A 20717-nucleotide genomic window follows, 5' to 3' on the forward strand; every position below is an offset into this window, starting at 1 on the left:
GATAAACGGCTCGTGTAAATACAGTGAACGATCGATTGATGAGCGAGAAATCGTTTATTTTGATCTTTCAACATGTTCTTAAATCCTCCTTGGTCGTTCGCTAAAAATGTGCAGATCACTTTGTGTAAACAGTCTTTCACCGATTCACAAAATAACACACATTACAAAGTTATACAACTTGTATACAAGTTATACAATATGTATGTGAATGGCCCCCTTCCCCGTGTTTCCTGCCCACCCACGCTAGACCCGGAAATGTGGTGCATCTTGGGACAATGACAATGACGTAGTCTTCGGGAGGCCGGCTGAACCGTTTTATCCGTCCCTTATGCCGGCCCCCCTCTGCCGCATCATAACTGTGCTCAGCCGCGATTGGCTGAGCACAGTTATGTTCAGTTGAGTATAATGCACCACACTTCCGGGTCTAGCGTGGGTGGGGGGAAACACGGTGAAGGGGGCCATTCACATGTATAACATGCATTACAAAGTTTTATAACTTTGTAATGTGTGTTATTTTGTGAATAATTGTTTAGCGCCTCACGATCCCTTTAAGCGATCTTAAAACGATCACAATAACTAATTTTGCAAGTGATATATTGTTCTGTCTAAACGCTGATCGTTGTAAAAAACACATTGTTACTTCGAAATCGTTAATTGTTTATTTAAGGGAATTATCGTTCCGTGTAAAGGTAGCATAACCTGCTGTTATGTCCCTATAGATTGCTGAGAATGAAGGTGGTTTATTTACTTTGATCCTCAGCACCATTCCTTATTTATTCCTAGTTTATTCCTTATGAAAATGATGCATTTGGTGCACTGGGAGTTGGGCCACCACCGTCAATGCACCAATCCACCAAGGCCGATCCACTTCTCCGAATAAATATTGGGATGGCGCAGTGCAGTGATGTCACTCCAGCGCTCATCACTGCAGAGTATTGGATAAATATTTATTAGTAAGGGTGGGCTGGCTGGGGCGGATCAGTAGCCCCACCCCCAGTGCACCAAACAGCATCATTTGCATAAGGAATAAACTACAAATTTAAAACATAGAGTATAAAGGTAAGAAAATTACCTCCATCCTCAATGCCCCTTGTATTATAGTTTCCCTTTAAAAGGGTTTATCCAGCGCTACAAAAACATGGCCACTTTTCCCCCTCTCTTGTCTCCAGTTCAGGTGCGGTTTGCAATTAAGCTCCATTTACTTCAATGGAACTGAGTTTTAAACTCCACCCATCTGGAGACAAGAGAGGGGGAAAAGTGGCCATGTTTTTGTCACGCTGGATAACCCCATTTATGCATTTATCTGTAAAGAAACAAAAAGTTGCACATTTTTTTTATCAATAAGATGATTCCTCAGGCATTTGAGACTAATTTACACAAAACACCACAAGACACCCTGATAAATCCCCCTCTAGGTATATACATCACTGTAACAGAACAACCACAGTGTTATAGATGTATACATATATCTTTATTTTCTTCCTATTGGTTCGGCTGGGTTCACACTACGTTGTTGCAATTCGTTTTTTCATCCGTTTTTGCAAAAAAGAAAAGAAGAAAAAAAGTTTCATTTGTGTGCTTCAGTTTTGATCTTAGGTTATAAAGAAGGGGATGAAAACTCATCATTTTTTTTAACGTAGACAAAAATGTGGTCAAATACGTTTTTGTGTATATTAAAAAAAATAATGTTATAATGGAAGTCAATGGAAAAACGGATCAAAACAGATGCACACAAATTCATCCGTTTTTTTTATGATATGAGTAAAGTAACACGTGGAGACATATGGCCTGGTTTGATTATAGGTCAAGTGGGTGTTAAGGTTTTTCTATTACATTGGTTAATGGGATTCAGGGAACTAAAGTGCAAAAAAGTGGAAAATACATTGCACAGCAGTCTCTTATGTTATTTATAAAGAATACTCTTCTGTCATTGCACACATACTTCACTCAGTTTATAAGTTTGCCTACTTTAAATAGATGTCTTGTCAAGGAACTACTAGCTTTAGTTTATAACTCTAGGTCGGTGCCTCAAATAGAGGTTAATATCGACTTTGAAGGGGTTTTCCACTTTGAGTTTACGCTCTATTGAGAACAGTAGTGACATCCCATAAAGAAGAGAGAATTGCTGTTTTACATCCTTCCTTTTGAAAAATGAAGAAACAGAAATTAAAAAGTCATACCGTGGTACCATAACGTGGATTGAGAACGTTTTGGTTTAAGAGCTCACAGTTTTTCAAAATTGTGACTTGGTTTAAGAGCATTGTTTTGGTTTAAGAGCTCCCTGTACTGGGTGGGAGCGTGAGTGGGGGAGGGGCATGGTTTGCATAGCGGGGTCTACAGCACTGTACACTGACCCAGGAAGTCTCCCTCACCTTCCAAATCATAGCAGATCCACTTCAGGCTGGGGCTTGCATCAGGGAAAAGGAAGGTGGAAGTAATTTTAGCCTGTTGTACTACACTGCTGCATTATGGGGATCTGCAGTTCCATCCTGTAGCTACAAACTGCTGCTGTTTTTCAGGTTTATGCACTTACTATACATTATACTCCACATGCTGATTGCTATACTGTACAGTAACTTATAATATAACATATTCTGCTGTTTCTTAATGTTTGTTTCATTAGTTTTACATGTTATTCAGAATAAAAAAAAATCATTATTTTTGGGGTGTGGAACCAATTGTCTGCATTTCTATGATTTCTTATGGGAAAATTTGCTTTGGTTTAAGAGTAGATTTGGACTACAAGCGCGGTCCCAAAACGAATAACGCTCGTAATCCAAGGCACCACTGTATCTTAAAGGGAATCATCAGAAAATGACTTAAAATTATTGTTTAAATACTATTTTTATGGTAAACATATTTTCAAATAATTTTTGGTGACATTTTTTGTAATTTTCTATGTTTCTATCTATATTATAAAATAATCCCACCACTGGGGCTAAAACTAAGCTGAGATTTTCTGTTGTGTCTGTGGTGATAAGAGGCTGCTGTAAAGTGATCTGTGCAGCATTGCAGCGACATGTCACATGTGACACCAGTAGTTAGAGGAGACAATAGCAGCTTCATGTGGAAGGTTTTACATTCATCTCAAGTGGGCAGACTATGTCTATTGTCATCTATGGACATAGTGACCCAAATAATAAAAATAATATGCTGTACAACACAAGTAAATATGTTTAAAGGTTTTTCAATACATTATATTATATATATTAAAAGAAGAACTCCTGCCAAATATAAAAAACAGGGCAGGCAGAGGGTGGTGGGAACATAATTAAGAAGTTATACTTACCTGTCCCTGTGCCCCGCAGCACAGCGCCACCGCTATTGGTCACCCACCAGTCTCCTGTAGCTCCCGCTCCTGTTATGTCATGATGCGGCTCAGAAATGCCTGCTTAGCCAATTAGTGACTGAGACGGGACTTCTCTGCAGTCACTGACTGGCTGAGCAGTTCCTGTCAGGTCATGATGACACAGGAACTGGAAGAAAACTCAAGACTGGAGGCTGACAGTGAGCTGATGGCACTGCGGCTGCAGCCAGGTAAGTATGACTTCTTTATGTCCCCCGCAATCCCCCTTTGCTTGCCCTGGATTTGTATTTTTTTTTTTATGAGGGGAAAGATTCTTTCAAATCAACTAGTACTAGAAAGTTTTATAGACTTGTAATTCACTTCTATTTAAAAATCTGCAGTCTTTCATTACTTATCAGCTGCTGTATTCCTTTCAGGAAGTGGTGTATTCCTTCCAGTCTGACACAGTGCTCTCTGCTGCCTCCTCTGTCCATGTCAGGAACTTCCAAAGCAGGAGAGGTTTTAATGGGGATTTGCTACAGCCCCCGGACAGTTCCTTAATGGACAGAGGTGGCAGCAGAGACCACTGTATCACACTGGAAAGAATCCACCCCTGAACATACAGCAGCTAATATGTACTGGCAAGGCTTTAGATTCTTTAATAGAATTAAATTACAAATCTATATAACTTTCTGACACCAGTTGATTTATTTATTTATTTATTTTAGCCAGGGTTCCCCTTTAATAGTGTCAATTTAAGAAACAGCTCATCCCGTAAATAAATTAAGCCCTTATACATTTATACGGAAAAATCAAAAACTTGTCCGCACTTAAAAAAAAAAAAAAAAAAGAATATGTCACTGCCAAAATTGGCCGAGTTAGGAAGTGGTTAATGGTTTGCTGCAGTGTCTTTTTGAACAGGAGATTTCGTAAATGCAGAGAACCATAGTGGGATGTGAATGTAATGCTAATGATGTATAGGCAGGCAGGCCGGGTGATCCCATCCAGCATGTATGCTTTCTCCTGGCTCTAATAGCCACCTCACGTATCATAACCCTCGCCTTTGCCTTGTTCTTTTTCCCCCTACATCTTTTCAGTTCTTCCTCCTTTTTTTTATTTTTTGCACTTTTCCTTCTTCCCCTTACACTCCCCTTCTCTAGTTCTGTTCTTAGAAAAATCTCTCTCAAGCTCAAAGCCTTGTGTGATAGGGAGTTATGCCGCTTTGTTGTTTCCACACATAATTCATCAGAAGAGATTCCGCCGCCGCCAGCCCGAGGAGCTACCAATCCCCCAACATCACAGGCTTAGGACATAAGGCATGATACAAACATATAGCAATTATCTCTCCAAGAATATTAATAAGATGGATCATTACATGGATACTTGTCAATTCGAGGGATGTTCTCTTGTTGCTAAAATAATTGCTCATTGTGTTAACTCTTTATGGTAAAGCTTTCTAATAAATCTATACTACCGTATTCTCTTTTCTTGCCATTTCTTAATGGCTGGGCAATATGTATAGTCCCCTTAAGTATTAGTCACCGACTAATACTTCATCAATCATCTTCTTTCTGTAATTGCCTAAGTGGGCCATATGGGTTCCTACTGTATATATGCTGACGATACACATTTGCCGTTCGCTATAAGCGGCCACTTCTTTATATTCTATAGACATTTCATTTTATTTGTTCTGTTTTTTTTTTCGATCCCTCCAGCCATCTGTCCTTATTTCATCGCTGTTTGTAGAATTGTGGGGGTTAAAGGCATGCCAGTCGGGCTGGGTGTGAGTATGGGCTTCTCTAAGTGTGATATTTACCCTGGGAACATTGCGTCTCAGGGAGGAGACACTCCTCTGGCTGAATGTTAATAGGCTCACACAAGCATTTCATTAACTAGCAGTGCTGCATTGCAGGATTTCACTAGATACAGTCCAGCGTTCTCCAGCCACAGCTGCCATCCGGCTTATCAGGACAGGTTCAGAGGTGCCGGGCTTCCATCTACTGCAGACAGCCTTATCGAAAATTGTAAATCATCAGAACGGTCCCTAATAGTGCTTGTTTTTCCATCTCCTGTCAGAAGGTCTCAATGAAGAATAAACCGTATCGAGGTTGCTGTACTAAGTAACAGGAATCTGCTTAGACGCACGCCTGTGCAAGCGTTCTACATAATACATACTCTTCAATACATAGACTAGCTCTCCAGATGCTAAGATATACTGACTATTGCATTGAACTTTGTCTAAGTTTAAGCTATCGCTTTCTTTTTCAGAGGAAAAGGAAGGTTGGCCATATTTTAATTTTATTTCCCATGAGATGAGCTAACCCCCCATTCCGTCATGTTCAGTCAGAGGGTGAACGATGTTAAGGCTGAGTTATCCAATGAGAGTGGCCTGTTTATAGTACTGGGTGACAACATGAAGGGGGAGATTTATGAAAGGGTGTAAATATGCATCTGGTGTAAACTGCCCACAGCAACCAATCACAGCTCAGCTTTCAGCTCTGGAAAATTTAAGAGGAGCTGTGATTGGTTGCTGTGGGCAATTTACACCAGGTGTATATTTACACCCTTTCATAAATCTCCCCCGAAGAGCGTATTCACATGGAGCTGTTTTAAAGGGGAACTCCATCAAATCCATAATAAAATAAATGCAAAAAAAGCATATACTCACTTGTCTACGCTGCTCCTAGCCCCAGATTCAACCTTTTACAAAAAATTCATGTTTTAAATCATGCCACCCGGGTGAGAAACTACATCTCTCAGCATGCATTGCACATCAGAGCCAACTGCCAGGTACCCCACTTGTCTTGTAGTAGCTGCCCACGACGAACTCCATCAGAGGGTTGTTGTTAATGGTGTATATTCTGAGCAGAGACTGGTTACAAGTGGTGTGCCACAAGGGTCTGTTCTGGGTCCTATTCTTTTTAATATGTTTGTAAGTGACATAGGAGAAGGGTTGATAGGTAAAGTTTGTCTGTTTGCTGACGACACAAAAGTGTGCAATAGGGTGGATATTCCTGGAGGTGTCAGTAATATGGAAAATGATTTAGCTTTGCTAGATACGTGGTCCAAACAGTGGAAATTGAAGTTCAACGTTTCCAAATGTAAAATAATGCACTTGGGGAGGAGGAATCCTCTATCCGAGTATCACATCGGCAGTACTGTGTTGGAAAAGACTTCAGAAGAGAAGGATTTAGGGGTAATGATTTCTCAAAAGCCTTAAAATGAGTCACCAGTGCAACCAGGCGGTGGGGAAAGCAAATCGTATGCTGGGGTGTGTATATATATATATATATATATATATATATATATATATATATATAAAATGGTATGCTGGGGTGTATATATATATTGGTATGCTGGGGTGTATAGCTAGAGGTATAACCAGTAGGAAGAGGGAGATTGTGATCCCGCTGTATAGAGCTCTGGTGAGGCCACATCTGGAATACTGTGTCCAGTTCTGGAGACCTCACCTAAAAAAGGACATTGATAAAATAGAACGGGTCCAAAGACGGGCTACAAAAATGGTGGAGGGTGTGAGGCATTAACCATATCAGGAAAGATTTAAGGATTTGAATCTGTATAGTCTGGAGGAAAGACGGGAAAGGGGGGACATGATTGAAACCTTTAAGTATGTTAAGGGACTAAATAAGGTTCAAGAGGGGAGTGTTTTTAGTAAAAAACTGAGCGCAAGAACAAGAGGACACAGTGAGAGGTTAGTTGGGGGAAAGATCAGAAGCAATGTAAGAAAATATTATTTTACTGAAAGAGTGGTAGATACCTGGAACAAACTTCCAGCAGAGGTGGTTGGTAAATCTACAATAACAGAATTTAAACACGCCTGGGATAGACATATATCTATCCTAAGATAATAAGGAAGAAAATACTAAAAGGGCGGACTAGATGGACCCAGTGGTCTTTTTCTGCCGACAATCTTCTATGTTTCTATGTTTCTATCTGCTTCTACTTTGCTAAAAAAAACAAAAAACATTCTATCTGTCTATCTATCTATCTATCTATCTATAGATTCATCTACATAGATAAATTAGAGAGTTGAAACAACAGGGTCTCCTTTCCCCTATATTACTCAGGAGAGGCTATTGCCATAAGTGTGTGATGTCAGTGGTGGATGAGGTTACAAATTACATTTTACAACTTGACTGGCAGAAGATACAGAGATTATGTGACCTCTGTCTCAGAAGGGAGGGGGAGGACAGAGGAGTAGAGACAGAGTGGAGGAGGATGTAAGAATTTTTAGCAGCTTCAGGGTGTGAGTCAGGATGTGCCGCAGACAAATAGAAAAATTCATGTAATAGAAACCTATTACACACAAGCTTAGATTATAGGTAAGGATTGAACAGGCTGAAATCCTTGTTAAATGGAGTTCCCCTTTAATCTCAAATGTCTTAGAATTTTGTTAAGTAAAGCATGCTATGTATTGAAGGTTTTTCTTTTTTTTACAAGCTGAACAGTTGCTGTTCTGCATATTCTTTTACTGTCCATGACAGACAGGGGAGACCTGTCAGATTGTTCTCATTAGCTGATGTAATTAGGTATGTTAAAAATGGCTGTCCTCGAGTGCATTGAGTGTTGCCATGGTGACGGTGTAATAGTTCTCTTAGGCCTAGAAGAGCATATCTTTCCTCCTCGACGCACATAAATGTGTCTTTCCTCCTCTTAAACATTTTGGTGAAGACGTAATTTTTGCCTATGTGGCCGTATCGATGATTTAATAGCTGCGCCTTTTTGTGGCCGGTAGTATATTCTTGAATACAGTGGAAAGGGATAAGTTAAGTGACATGTTCCCTCGGAGGCATTGCACATATTACTGCTATTTTTATTCATCAAACTGATTATAATGGATAGAAGCATACAGCCCCTGGCACTGCAATGCAGATATACCCCCTTTCTTGCCAGCTTGCTGCTGTGTGAGCCCCAACATAAATCAATGCCAGCTTCACTGAACACTACAGGTGATCCCGTACGTGACACGTTCTTACAGAACTCAAAAATATAATGGTTTTATATATTATCCTACATCTTCATGTGGTCTTTTTAAGTCTTGCAAAAATCATGTCTTTAGATGTCTTTTCTTTTGTCTACCGTTACTGGATTGCCCTTCCCCCATCTCCTCTATCAGTTCTATTCGGCTCCCTGCCTGATCGCTTTCTGCATCTGTAGATTTCTCTCTGCTGTTCTTCACCTCTCTCTCTTTCTTTCTCCTTTTCTCTCTCTCTCTCTCTCTAGCTCATGACAGGGGATCCCGTGAGTTGTGTGACTGGAGCTTCACGGACCATGAAGTCAGCGGGATGTTAGAGTCAGTCTCAGAGCGGTAAGAAAAGCTGAGCTCATTTCACCCTCTGGCTCCTTTTCATTCGCCGGCAAAGGAAAAATAGATCCAAAAGTCATACGGAGAAGAATTCTAAAAGCCAGACATCTCAGCCTAATACATAGATATTTATCTGTTTTGCAGTTCTGAAAATGTATTACCATATGCAGTGTTTTTTTTTTTGTTTTTTTTTAATGCAAAGTCTTCATTCTGTAGAAGCAAGAGGTTGCAGACTTGCACGTTTCTAGGATTCAGATATATAGAGACAGATGCACAATTCTTTTGAGCAGGTGGGACTTTTTACGGGCTGTGCAAAATTTAACAGCTGTTGCGCCAAAATTATCTTTATTATTATTTAATTCTTTGCACAATTTTTGGCTAAAACAGCTTGGCTAAAAAACCACGTTAGGGTAGGAGTGGAGCACTGCTGCAATTTTTTCCGCAAAAACGGAAAAATAGCCCATGAAAAATCTCACTAACAAAGTAAAAAAATGGCGCAACCGGCGCAAACTGCTTGTAAGTAGCACAAGTGTCTTTATAAATCTTGCACAAATTTGTTCACCTTGCGTAAAAAAAACTCAGTATGAGCCAAAATGATACATCTGCCCCTTAAAGCGACTCTGTACCCACAATATGACCGCCCCAAACCACTTGTACCTTTGGATAGCTGCCTTTAATCCAAGATCTATCCTGCGGTCCGTTCGGCAGATGATGCAGTTATTGTCCTAAAAAACAATATTTAAACTTGCAGCCCCGTGCCCAAAGGGAGTATCTGTGCCCTAACTTTCCACCACCCCTCCGTCCCTCCTCATCATTAGGAATGCCACTGGAACATTTACTCCTGTCTCAAAATTGCACAGGTGCCTTAACGATTCAGCCCATGTTCAATATTCACACAGCTGAGGGATAGGAGACAATGTGCCTGGAGCATTCCTAATAATGAGGAGGGCGGGGAGGAGGGACAGAAAGGTTGTGCCAGCCTAATGCATACACAATCTAAGCCATGGCAGTTTGACTCAGAGCTGCCAGTTTAAAAGTTGTTTTTTAGGACAATAACTGCATCACCTGCCAAACAGACCCCAGGACAGATCTTGGATTAAAAGCAGCTATCTGAAGGTACAAGCGGTTTGGGGGGGGGGGTCAGATTGTGGGTACAGAGTCGCCTTAAGGGCCTTTTACGTGGGCTGATTATCGTGCAAGAGATCGTTAAATTGCTCGAATTTAAGTGATAATCTTCTGCTTCGTACGCCATCTATCGTGCTGATCTCAAAATAATTTGTTTAAATGTCCTCAAGGTTTTCAGTGTGAACACTTATCATTCACAGTATATGGCCATGTTCCCACTTAGTAAGACACCGGCCATTCCATGACCCGGTGCCAGAGAGGCAGTACCGGCCGGATGATCTTTACTGCCGCTGAATTCGGATGCGGGTGCATCCATGTGCGCCCGCATCCAAATTTCCCGCTGCAAACAATGGAGCGTGCAGCCGGAGCTGCGTACTCCATTGTGTGAACTGACATGTCAGTTTCTCGTGGCGCCGCTAGGGATGCCGGCTGGAGTGTATACTATGTGTATGTACTCCGGCCGGGACTCCTTAGAAGGCAACACTTCGTGAGTTCCGTAGAGATTATTACGAAACTTACGTAGTGTAAACATAGCCTATAGATGCAGTGCGTACTGTATTGCATACTGTATTGTACTGTGTACTCAGTATTTACTTACCTGTGCCTGCCAGATGCAGTTCAGTGTGAACTGTTTGCAGTGTTTTTGCCAATAGGTTGACTGTACTATCATAAAAACCTGCATGTTAGATAAACTTTTCAGAGTGATGACTAGGTTGTTTGAGTACTCTAAGGGCCAATTCACACGTAGTAAAAGGCGAGTCATACCTGCTGTCTGCCAAAAAAAGTTTTTAAAAAAACTGATTAAAACACAAACGTGGGCAACCACATTTGTGTACGCTAAAAAAAGGATGTGTTTTGATCTGTTTTTGATCCGATTTTTTTATAATGGAAGTCAAAGGAAAAATGGATCAAAACGGATGCACACAAATGCATCCACTTTTTATCTTTTACTTTTGCACAAAATGGGTGAAAAAAAAGGACTGTGTGAACCCAGCCTTACTGTTGTTTTTGACCCCTCCGTGAAGCATGGCAATTTTGTTTTCTGCAACTATTACTATACCAATACACGTACCAGTAGTTTTATGAACCAATATTGGGCAGCACCATGCACAACAGTATTTTTTCTAACTTACTTCCCCTACAGACACAGCGGATTTCTCGACGTCCAGCTGGGAACCCCCAAAGCAAGCCGGAGTGTATGGTCCGGCCGGCGGGGGGTTAATTGGGCGGTCTCCTTACATACCCGCAGCGGGATGTCCATCCCACTGTGAGTATATCTTCCCATACAAGCTACAGGCAATGGATCCACGGATCCACCCTGTGTGTTTGTACCCTAAGGCTATATTCGCACAACGTATCTTTTCGTAAAAGTATGGCCGTTGTTGCAATTGGCAACAACGGCCGTACTTTTCACGAAAAGATGCGTTGCCTGATCATCTATGGAATCCCAGCCGGAGCGTATACTCATAGTATTGGCTCCGGCCGGGATCCCTCGCGGTGCCGCAAAGAACTGGCATGTCGGTTTTCTGCGGCCGCTATTCAGTTAATAGTGGCAGCAGAGAACCATGTTAGTGCACACTATGAAGCAAGCAGCCTAGCCGGGTCACAGAACGGCCGGTCTCTTATGCTATGTGAACATGGCCTAAGGGTACAAACACACTGGGCGTATCCGCAGCGGATCCCTGCCCTGTACACTCTATGGCCAGACTAACTCGCAGCGGGATATATATCCTGCTGCAGGTATGTCAGCAGCCAGCCCCCTTAACCCCCCACCGTCAGAGAGTATACCTCACCTGCTCCCGCTACGGCTTGCTTCGGGGCTTCTGGCGTCTTTATGCCCCGCTCAGCCAATCAGTGCACTGAGGCAGGGCAGCGCACTGATTGGCCGAGCGGGACATGCCAGGAACCCCCGAAGCAAGCCGGGGCGTGGAGAAGGTGATGTATACGCTCTGGCGGCGGGGGGTCTCCCAGGATGGGCTGCTGACATACTCGAATTCGCAAGGGGAAATCCACTGCGGATATGCCCCTTAACTGTGTAACGAGACGGAGCTTCCTACTCCATAGCAACACACAGTACTCCACACTGCGACTGAGTGTAATGTGATTCCATGGCACTGGGTATCACACCGGAGACAGCTGCTATGGAGACAGAGCCGGACGAGGATATAATGCACAGTTACGATAGGGGACAATTCACTCTTGTGCACAATTTAAAATGGTAGTAATTCAGTAATTCGGACCACTGTGCACAGTGCTGCCTGCTCCTCATAGTTCATGAATATTTAAAGGTACAAGACCGGGAATGTGGTGAGATAATGTAAACTGTATGTTGAATTGTCAGCCATTGGCTGTGCATCACTATCACATGCAGCGATGCGCGATTGGCGGACGATGATTTTAGGTCAGAGCCTAAAGAAACGATAAGCCGATGATCGTTTCATTAGTTGATTGTTCTCTCTCTTAGGGTCCTATTCCACTGGCCGATGGGGGCCCAATCAATGATGTAAACGAGCGCCGATCTGCTAGATTGGCGCTCGTTTACTGGGCCTGTTCTAAGGCCCGATAATTGTTTAGCGAGGGCTGCGGGGACATCGTTACTGATGTCCTTGCAGCCCTTGTTTAAACAGTATACATTACCTAACCAGGCTGCAGGTCTTCTCCTGCTCTCCTTCTCTCCCGATCCCGCGCTCAGCAGCAGCTTCAGCCAGTGATTGGCTGAGCGGTCTGTGAGCTCAGACAGGCCGCACCGAAGCTGCTGCTGTGCGCAGGACCAGGAGAGAAGGAGTGCAGGAGAAGACCTGCAGCATGGTTAGGTAATGTATGCTGTTTTCGAAATCGTCGGCCGCCGGCCGTGCACCGCTATTCCAAGTAGCGATGCGCGGTCGGTGCCCTATGATTTTAGGTTTGCACCTAAATAAACGATCAGCCGATGACACGATCATCAGCTGATTGTTGTCTGTATTCCAAGGAGCGATAATCGGCCGAATAGGCTATGTTCACACAACGTCAAAAATAGAGAAAAGGCGTCCGCTTTTAATATTTAAAAAAACGTTCATTATTGCCGCGATTTAACTGACTGCAATGTAATGCATTGAAGTCAATAGGAAGACGGACGTCCAATGCACACAATGTATTGAATATCGGACGTTATCACTGCAGACGTCAAAATAATGATCATGACAATTATTTTCGGACGTCTTTTGCTAACAGCGGGCAATTTTTATTGGTTGTTTACATACAGTTTTTCATTTTTCACCGTCCTTCCTCCGTTTTTACTATTAAAGTGACTCTGTACCCACAATCTGTCACCCTTAAAACACTTGTACCTTCTTATAGCTGTTTTTAATCCAAGATCTGTCCTGCGGTCCATTCGGCAGGTGATGCAGTTATTGTCCTAAAAAACTACTTTTAAACTTGCAGCCCTGTGTCAGATTGGGGTGGCCTAGAGTGTCTGTGCATTAGACGTGCACCAGCCCTTCGTCCCTCCTCCCCGCCCTCCTCATCATTAGGAATGCTCCAGGCAGGCAACACACTGCACATGTGTTGGATCGTTTAGGCACCTGTGCAGTTTTCAGACAAGTGATGAATACTCTAGGCCACGCCAATTTGACACAGGGCTGCAAGTTTTAAAGTATTTTTTTAGGACAATAACGGCATCACCTGCCGAACGGACCCCAGACAGATCTTGGATTAAAAGCAGCTATCCGAAGGACTAAGCGGTTAGGAGGGGGCAGATTGTGGGTACAGAGTCGCTTTAAATTCAATGGACTTTTTAATTAGGTCGCACCCAAAGGCCAATTAGTGACACAAACTAGAACAATGTACCAAAATGACAGACGTAATTTTAAACGGAACTGAAAAAACGTTGTGTGAACATGGCCTTACACGGAGGGATCGGGCCAAATATCGCTTCGTGTAATTTGGCCCTTAGGCTGCTTTCTTAAGGCAACCTGATGTGACTGGCAACAAAGAGAGACTTGCCCACCACATGAATAACGTGAGGTGAGCAACACCACATACCCATTGGTGCCCTATAAAACAGTAACTTTTCTTAAAAGTGTTTTTACAATTTTACTTTTTTTTTTGAGTAGGTACAACTTTATATAAACTTTCCTATATAAATGCCATTTAGACCACACAAAAAAAATCATAAAATTTAAAGTAATTGCTTGTGCTTGATTAACACCACCAGGAGAATCAGTCTAGAATCAGTTTGTTTTGCATGCTTAGCATAGGTGAATGCAAATAAACCCTTGTACCTGTCATGAAAGCAAAGCCGCCTGCATCCAGTCTTGTAGGACTGGATACAACTCAATAGACAAAAGCACAAATTCCTGGATCCTTCCTTGTTTTAGGGTTATTTGATAACTTAAAGTGACTGTACCACCAAGCCCAGGCTGAAGCACTGGAGGCGGGCCGACCCACCCTTAGTGGGTAGAAACCCCTGCCCCTCTATGGCGTGACTCCATTAGAATCAATGGAACCCTATCATAGAGGGGCGGGGGTTTCCTCCCACTAAGGGTGGGTCAGCCCGCCTCCAGTGCTTCAGCCTGGGCTTGGTGGTACAGTCACTTTAAGAACTGGTGACATGAGAAGTACTGAAAAACAAGCAAAATTCAGTTAACATATAATAAAAAGGTACAATTGAATGAGGTGGTAATATATCTATTGTATACCTGTTGTATCCCCACTGACTATAAAGGGAACCTTTATCAGGGCATCAATGCATTGTCCCTGCCCCATCCACTCATATTCTTCTTTAAGGCTTAAAGAGACTCTGTCAGCAGGTTTATGCTGCGTTTACACGGAACGATTATCGTGCAAATTCGCACGATAACGATCGAATTCGAATGATAATCGTACGTGTAAATGCAGCGCACGATCAAACGACGAGCGAGGAATCGTTCATTTTGATCTTTGAACATGTTCTCAAATTGTCGTTGATCGTTTGCAAAAAATTGGCAGATCGTTCCGTGTGAACAATCGTTCGCCGATTTAACCAATGTGTGAGATAGGCTTAAGCAATCGCAAAACGAATTTTCTGTATGATATATCGTATCGTCTAAACGCTGATCGTTATGAAAAAAATTGTTACTCCGACATTGTTAATCGTACGATCGGGCCAATTATCGCTTCTTGTAAACGCAGCATTAGGCTGCCCTATCAACAGAGTGATGTATCATTTACATTGTTCTGTGCAGCTGATTCCGAGATATCCTCCTGAATAACATAGACAGCAAGTTGTCCTCTCCATTATGTGCATGTGCTCAGTAGTCTTGGATATTCATGAGCACCAGCACACTCTGACAGTTTTCTATCTATACTGCATATACATACTGTATATACAGTAGTATACAGTAGTAGTATATTAACAGCTGTCAATCAGCAGCCGGTGGACAGAGTTAGTGGTGCAGCCTAAAGCCCATTCTCCTGCATATTGGGAGAACCATTTAACAGAGTGATGTACTGTTTTGTTCAGCCTTTCTGTCACCAGTTAATGCTGCCTTCATTGAAGTCGGCATAAACCTAGTGACAGATTCCCTTTAAAACTCACAAAGCTGTGTCAGTTCAGTCAAGTATTACTCTGTAGCTGTTCATTATGATGCTTAGAGTCCCGTATACAGCTATGTGTCCAGTCTGTGACTTTTCACCATCACACGGACCGTGTAACAAGGGCTGAACATGGATGTGTTTTTTTAAACCTTAGAAGTATAAAGGAATCTATTTCTGTTCTCCAAAAAGTAGGAATGTCATGGTAGGGCTGTACTGAGGTACCTCACAGCATAAGACTGTATCACAGGAATGACACATCATTCCTCTGACTGGCCTACAACAGCCGGCCAAGGTGCAGAGGGGGGCATGGCATCCTACTGTGCCCAATTTACTATGATTGACCTGAAAGGCCTAAATCATAGTGAATATACGAGTCAGCTCATAACTAGTGTAAAGTACTGTCACACAGCAGCCTCAGAATCACTGGATTTATTAAGGAGTCAGGCTCCTCTCAATAAATCCAGTGTGGGGCATGGATTTAGTTAAAAGGGTATTCTGGCAAAAAAACTTTTTCTTTCAAATTAACTGGTCTCAGAAAGATATATAGATTTGTAATTTACTTCTATCTAAAAATCTCAAATCCATTACTTATCAGCTGCTGGATGTCCTGTAGTAAGGGGTGTATTCTTTCCAGTCTGACACAGTGCTCTCTGCTGCCACCTCTGTCTATGTCAGGAACTGTCCAGAGCAGCAGCAAATCCCTATAGAAAACCTCTCCTCCTCGGGACAGTTCCTTAATGGACAGAGGTGGCAGCAGAGAGCATTGTGTCATATTGAAAAGAATACACCACTTTCTGCAGGACATACAGCAGCTGATAAGTACTGGAAGTCTTGAGTTTTATAAATAGAAGTAAATTACAAATATGTATAACTTTCTGACACCAGTTGATTTGAAAGAATTTTTTTTTCCGCTGAAGTTCCCCTTTAAGTCCAACATACAGATGTATGGTGATAAATCCCCTCCATTAAAAAAAACAAAAAAAAAAACCTGGTCCCCTTATTCTATATATTAATTTTTTTAAAATGTTTACATACTGTGTATAGGAATACCAAACATACATAACACTTAGATTTAACATCAGGGAAAATAATTTCTAGTTTCCTGTAATTACACTGAACTGCGCATAAATATCTGTCATTGATTAAAATTATAAAATCTAAGTAATTAACAAATTGACGAGCTGCAGATCATTAAATGTATTCGAGGTGGGAGCTATACAGCTTGTGAGAATTATTCCACGTTCCCGTTATATAATGTGTCAGTCAGAGATCTGGTAATGTGGGTATCAGGGAACAATGGGACACAGCTGGTATACTAAGCAGAAGAAATTAATGCACTCCAACCGGTTTGTTATATAGACCGTCTTGTATCCCCTTTATTAGTGTGTTAATATTTAAGAGAAAGCAGATCTGAAATGTAAATGCATCTGTTTTATATTAGCAGGTGGAATACATTCAAAATATATATTCTCTTCGGTGATTTGTGTGTGGGTAACAAGATTATTGAGTGTTTATTCTATAGGAACAGCATGGGTATGAATGTTTATGAGATAATTATTAAAGGGGTTGTCTGGCCTATAGAATATTTTTTGTCAAGTAATCTAAATAATAAGTAGTACTTACCTTAACAATCCCTCCCCCCCATCTGCCATTCCTTCTATTTACTGGGTCCCCTGCCAGTCTTTACTTCCTGTTTCCTCTCGGTATGAACACATGAACACCAGGGTTACCCACATACTCATTGATTTTTCTTTTTTCAGGACAACTAAGCCAAAAATCACGGACAGTCCAAAATTTTATTGGACGCAATTAATGCCCCTTTGAATAGGTGACACCCCCAAATGTAACTTTAACCCTTTGAATTCCGATACGGTAGTGTTTAAAGGAGAAATCTGGGCTGGGGTGATTGGAGTGCTGGGAAGTGGGAGGATGAAAGAAATAACATGCTCTCGCCTCCCTTGCTCCCTCGCTGGTGGCGATATCCTGCAGCTCTGGTCCTCCAGTTCCGGACGCTTCTGGCTGGGGCGGATTAACTTTACCATGAGCCCTGGGCTGTTCACCTAGCCTGGGCCCCCCCAGCCCACCGTAGCTATGGCGGCACTAACTTAAGTCTTTTTCCTCCATCCTGTAAAGGACCTGTGGTGACATCATTGTCACATGATAAGGTCCTTCAATATGTTCTCTAATGTTACTGCATTGTCTCCTGGCTGCAGGTTTGCCCTGATTTGTGCAAAATTATGCTAAAAAGCAGCGATTTTTATGTAAATCATGGCTGAACTGTAAACTGGAGACAATACACCACTGAAAGTATAAGTCTGTTTGGGGGGCCATTGGCCCCTCAGGAGCTCAGGGCCCCTGGCTACCGCCTGAAACTGACCTATTATAATCCGCTACTGGCTTCTGGGTCTGAGCAGGGACCTGGCACGTGATGTCTTAAACACACTCAACAGTAACAGGACCCTGTCTCGGCCGCTGGCTGGCTAAGCGGGCTTAACACGTCGCGTCCCAGATTGCCACTTAGACCCAGAAGCGCCCATTACGGCACCAGTCCTGGAGCGGGAGAGTTATTTCTTTTAACCTCCCCAGCACTCAGCCAACAATTACCTGGACCTGGACTTCTCCTTTAACATCCTTACAAAATAAACTGAAACAAACCCCAGAATTAAAGGGGTAATTCCTGTTTTTTAATGGATTTTTGCCATTGCAGGTTTGCGGTCGTGACCACTTGTGAGTTGCAACACCACCCCATTTACTGGATTACATGTGATAGGAGGCTGATCCAGGGATTATTTAGATTGCCATATTGGAGTTGGGAAGCAATTTTTCTCCCTGTGATGGGGCAATTGCCACCAGCCTCTTGAGGGTTTTTGCCTTCCTCTGGATCAACATAGTAAGGTTATAGGTTGAACTTGATGGACTCTTGTCTTTTTCAACCTTATTAAATATGTAACTATACTATGTAACTTGTATGAGTGATGACGTTGCACAACAGGCAGTGTGACCTAGTGGTTCCTGTTTGCACAATCGGGAATCTTTTTGTAGCCCCAACTTTTCCACAGTAAAATTCATAAAGGTACGATCTCTGGGGTCCTGCTAATATCAAGAACAGTTTTCCCCATGTGCCCCTGTGAATGAATCGCTCTCGGCTATCTTCGTCAGAGCCATCATGGTGAATAGAGGAGCAGTTAAGCAAGAAAGTGTGCGATTGGAGACCACCGTTGTCTTGATCAATGGAGGTCAGAGTGACCCGACCCTTAGTAGTCGCACTGTAGTCATGTATAGTGGAACCATAAATTCACAACTAATCGCCAGACTGTGGTAAAGACGGAGGAAAGGCCAACATGACTGCAGTTTTAGGGGGGCTGACAATATGGGGGCTAGTGCAGGGTAGGAGGTGGGGTGATAAAGGTATATTAGGGGGACACGTGGGGTATATTGCAGCCATTGTAGGTTGACTCAGCTGGGAGTAACAACCGCCACCCACCCGCCTTTGGTGTTTGAGTTGTTTGTACTTACTCTGGGTTGGTTGTGTTTTGGGACGCACTGGCTCTGGGTATGGGTCGGTGCATGGTGTTTTTTATTTCTTTATCACAGCAGTTGGTGGGGCGAGGGGGGGTCCTTGAAGTTGGAAGGAAATAATGGGATTGGAAGTAAAGGGAAGGAACCAAGGGTAGGTTCTGGGCTCCCTACGTATTCATATGGAGTTGAAATGGCGGTCATGGAAATCTTAGGTTGGGTTAAGGGTCAGCATACCATCCTAGGAACGGGAGAAATACTAAGTGCATACAGGGGGTTATATTAGGTCCCTCCGAGCCTGTGCAACTGGCCGTGCAACCTGTTTGCGTGGTTAGTAAAAAAGTGACCACCATGGTTTTGGGGCTTCAAGGACCACCTCCAATGGTATTATTCTGGTGTTGGATTCTGTAATGTAATGTTATATTATATTTACCCTATGAGGCTGCTGTGACCGATATAAATCCAAGCCAGAGTGATGTGTTTATTTAAATGTATGGGTTGTCTAGAAGGAACTCTACATTATCCAGAAAGTTCTAGTCTATACGGCCATCATTACTGCTTTTCTGTACCTTTAAGACACTTTTGCTAGACTCCTATGCTATTCCATGGCAGATGAGGCCTTTACCATTAGGGTTCTGGGAAGGCTGGATGGCCACCAGTATGGCCACCATTGCTTCTTTTCTGAGCTTGAAAAACACTTTCATAGTTGACAGTACCAGTAGAAGATGTATCACTGAATGGCCCCATTGCTTCCCCTCTGGGTCCTAGTAGATGGCCGGTGTGAAGTAAACAAGGCCGCTCTAATAGATCGATGCTACAGAGCCTATTACAAGATGTACGGCACATGAATGACAGCATTTTGACAGCTCAGAACAAAGTGATCAGTCGAATCAAATCAAATGAGTGTCCATTCGTTGGCTGATCGCTGGCCCCATTACACAGGTCAATACTGGCCTGTTCGGCTTATAATCCCCAGTGTACTAGAGCCCTAATACAATTTCCCAGTAAGATAAATAGTCTGCCTGAGCAGAGAACATATTACTGCTTAATAAGATATATGTTCCTTTAGGGTTCTGGGAAAGCTGAGTCACAACTAGGGTGACAACTCATCACTATGCAGTGATACATCCCCATAATTCTGCAGCAGCTACCAAGACATATTCAGCAGACTTGCTGTCTAGGTGAATATTAAAGTTGGGTGGCCACACATGGACATGGTGTACTCTAGGGATACAGGCAGACAGTTCAGCAGTGGCACGCAAATCAAACACCACGCTTGGCCAATACCTCCTGCCCACCTGAACCATGCAACCATGTCCCTGCTACACCCTTCAGAGGTCAGTCACCAGGGGCTGACTGGCAAATCTTACCATATATTATTAGGTCTCCCCTGTTTCCCTATATAGTATTAGGCCCCTCCTATGCTCTCCTGTCGTAGTAAGGTCACCTCTTTGCCATTATATAGTAGTTAGGCCCATCTGTGTGGACTATCGGGGTCTGGCTCCCACCATGCGCCATATAGTATAGGCCCTACTGCACCCAATATAGTATTATCCCCCATTTGTGATCCTATATACTATATGTCTCGCTGCCTCCAAATAACATCCCCTTTGTGCCCCCATATAGTATAGGCCCTACTGTACCCCATATAATATTAGGCCCTAGGCCCCTTTTATGCACCTATATACTATAGGTCTCTGTGTCTCCATATAATATTAGGTCCCCTCTGTGTCCCTATATAGTATTAGGCACCTCTGTGCCCTTATATAGCATAAGGCCCTCTCTGTGTATAGTCACCTTCTGTATCACCATATAGGATTAGTCCCCCTTTGTGCTCTCACACAGATACTGCCTGTACCTGTATTCCAGCTTTATCTGAAAGGCACACGCCAGCTGCTCTATGCTGTCTGC

At 42.7% G+C, this 20717-nt stretch overlaps 1 protein-coding gene across 3 annotated transcripts in view; it reads left to right on the forward strand.

Moving 5' to 3' along the window:
• Positions 1-20717, forward strand: part of DLGAP3 (DLG associated protein 3) — a 305405-nt gene that overhangs the window by 99318 nt on the left and 185370 nt on the right. For all 3 annotated transcript variants that reach the window (XM_069971552.1, XM_069971553.1, XM_069971554.1), the window contains exon 2: positions 8531-8615. The gene's annotated coding sequence lies outside the window, so the exon portion shown is untranslated. The remainder of the gene's footprint in view (positions 1-8530; positions 8616-20717) is intronic.

The sequence above is a fragment of the Dendropsophus ebraccatus genome, chromosome 5 (genome assembly GCF_027789765.1).
Source record: "Dendropsophus ebraccatus isolate aDenEbr1 chromosome 5, aDenEbr1.pat, whole genome shotgun sequence".
Taxonomy (NCBI): domain Eukaryota; kingdom Metazoa; phylum Chordata; class Amphibia; order Anura; family Hylidae; genus Dendropsophus; species Dendropsophus ebraccatus.